The sequence below is a fragment of the Lolium rigidum genome, unplaced genomic scaffold (genome assembly GCF_022539505.1).
Source record: "Lolium rigidum isolate FL_2022 unplaced genomic scaffold, APGP_CSIRO_Lrig_0.1 contig_52038_1, whole genome shotgun sequence".
Classification (NCBI taxonomy): Eukaryota; Viridiplantae; Streptophyta; class Magnoliopsida; order Poales; family Poaceae; genus Lolium; species Lolium rigidum.
In genome coordinates this window covers 4,367-7,370 of record NW_025900852.1, presented here as the reverse complement: position 1 = coordinate 7,370, position 3,004 = coordinate 4,367, and the positions used below count along the sequence as shown (strand labels likewise).

Genomic DNA, 3,004 nt, shown 5'->3' with positions numbered 1-3,004 from the left:
TCCCTTATATGAATCTTATTCTCCGGACAATTCCGGACCTCCTCGTGACATTTTGGATCACATCTAAGACTCCTAACAAACTTCGTCTCCATACCATATTCAAATCTACTTATGCGACATCGAACCTTAAGCGCGTCACCCTACGGTTCGCGAACTATGCAGACATGGTCGAGACTCCTCTCCGAGCAATAACCAATAGCGGGATCTGGAGATCCATAATGGCTCCCACATATTCAACGCTGACTTAGTGATCGATTGAACCATTTACATACGATGTCGATTCCCTTTGTCTCGCGATATTTTACTTGTCCGAGGTTCGATCATCGGTATCTCTATACCTTGTTCAACCTCGTCTCCGACAAGTACTCTTTACTCGTACCGTGGTATGTGATCTCTTATAAACCATTCATATGCTTGCAAGCTAATCAGATGACATTCCACCGAGAGGGCCCAGAGTATATCTATCCGTCATCAGGATGGACAAATCCCACTATTGATCCATATGCCTCAACTCACACTTTCTGAATACTTAATCCCATCTTTATAACCACCCATTTACGCAATGGCGTTTGATGTAATCAAAGTACCCTTCCGGTGTAAGTAATTTACATGATCTCATGGTCGAAGGACTTAGGCAACTATGTATCGAAAGCTTATAGCAAATTGAACTTAATGATTTGATCTTATGCTACGCTCATTTGGGTGTATGTCCATTATATCATTCACCTAACTAGCAAGGTGGCCCTCGCAAATGCCAGGGCACCATCTTAAAAAACTATTTGCTTCTAATTATTCAATTTGTCTATAATATTTTATAAATTGTAACTTTATAGAAGTAATGTTGTACAGTTATTAAAACTACCAACCCTAGTGTTTAATGAATTTTACCTAAATAAATTATTTTGGTTGCTACGTACTCTTTGTTCAGGTTAAAAGCGTGGAAATATTCCTAGAGATCTTTATTTTACTGTTATTCGGAATAATATTCTTCTATAACACCCATTCTTGCGCGGGGTCTTACTAACAGGACTTCGCTGCACGGGACGGGTCTTCGTCGAAAAACTAACTAAAATATTGGCTACAATTGAGGAGGTCTTATCAATGAAATTTCCATTTGCGCGGGATCTAGGCATAATTCCCAACCCATTCCATATAGAATTGTTTTCATTCCTTCACAAAATAACATAAAAACAAACAAACACATTTGATTCTTAGAAATAGATCGATCTATATGCTCTAAATCCATATACTTTAAATGGATAAAAGAGATACGAATCTTCCGCTCAGCTCAAATTGTAATTGTATCCTTTTCCTTCTGCTTGGACAAGAAGAGATATGAAATATTTGACTAAGACTAGATTTCATTCCACTTTCCTATTTCTCAACAATAACTTCTCTCATCAGCTATTTCGTGTTTTCAAAGTCATTAATTGTCTCATACATACCCTATTTTGATTTCGATAATATGGTGTATCATACCTTATACAAACAGAATTATAAGGTTTCTTTATTTTATTATGCCATAAGAAGAATTCTTCCATTCTCTTTTTCTTTGGTTGCAGGAAAACCCAAACTTTTATAAGGAGCGCAATTCCTAGTAAAAAAATACTAAAAAAGGGATTTTTCCAATAGAACTATGGAACCCCCGAGCAGTTGCGGTTATACCTGTCCTGCAGGAATAAGAAAACTCGCTATTCACTCAGTTTATTTTCCATAATAAGATTATGTAGGAGAGATGGCCGAGCGGTTGAAGGCGTAGCATTGGAACTGCTATGTAGACTTTTGTTTACCGAGGGTTCGAATCCCTCTCTTTCCATTTTTCTTAATTCATCAACCTTAAGGATCACAATGTATCAAATCAAATAACAATTTATTCTAGCAATAATATCTTATTTAATAGAAATTCTCTATAGCAAATTACTGTGGGATGTAAAATACACATAGAGGAAAAAAAGATCCTAGGCTTAATCCATTTTTGCTAGTTGAGTGGGAAAATACAAATTAGTGGTCTTAGGTCGATTTAGTTCGGGGAAACGGTAAGGGGAAGAAAATTCTATGAACCTTTCCTTTTTTCGTTAAGCTCAAGTCTGACGAGAGTAATATTCTACAACTAACAACTCATTTATTTTGAGACCGACCCACTTCCTATCTAGGATTTTATTTACTAGTCCTTTATATTCTAATGTGTCAATCGTCAAATGCTTTGGCAATTTCCCTGGGTCGGATGAAGCCATCAAAGTTTGAACCAGACCTTTTGATCTTTGGTTATCTTTCGTAGTAATAATATCTCGGGGTTTGCAACGAAAACTTGGTATATTGACTATACGACCATTAACTAAAATATGTCTATGGTTTACTAATTGACGAGCCCCAGGAATGGTTGAGGCCATACCCAATCGAAAAAGGATATTATCCAAACGCATTTCAAGTAATTGTAATAAAACCTGGCCTGTTGACCTTTTTGCTTTTCCAGCGATATGTACATATCTAAGTAATTGTCGTTCTGTCAGACCATAATGAAAACGTAATTTCTGTTTTTCTTGAAGACGAATACGATATTGCTCCTTTTTCCCAGAATGGAATTTCTTTTTCAGATTACTTCCGGATTTAGGTGTTTTTCTAGTGAGTCCTGGTAAAGCTCCCAAACGGCGTATTTTTTTTAAACGAGGTCCTCGATAACGGGACATGAAGACTCCTTTTTTATTTTATTGAAATTTCATTTTACACAATTAATTTCATTGTATTTACATTACAGAATACATCGAAATTAAAACTGAATTAAACTACAGGATAAATAGAGTAACATCAACTAGAGTAACATCAACTAAAGTACCACAAAAAATGGAATTTCATCAAAATCTGTATTTTTTTTTTATATATATTATTTATTTTATTGTTTTGTATCTAGCAAAATTGTAAGATAGAAAACATAAAAGATCCTGGATTTCCCATTTAATTCGTAAAAAAAAAAGATTCTTGTTCGTAGAATCTCGATAAAGAAAAA

The 3,004-nt window shown here is 35.3% G+C and overlaps 1 non-coding gene across 1 annotated transcript; it reads left to right on the top strand.

Annotated features, from left to right (window-relative positions):
- The first annotated feature begins 1,729 nt into the window (after window positions 1-1,729).
- On the top strand, window positions 1,730-1,816 carry TRNAS-GGA. Its single transcript has one exon. It is a non-coding gene; the product is annotated as a tRNA-Ser (tRNA).
- Window positions 1,817-3,004: the final 1,188 nt, after the last annotated feature.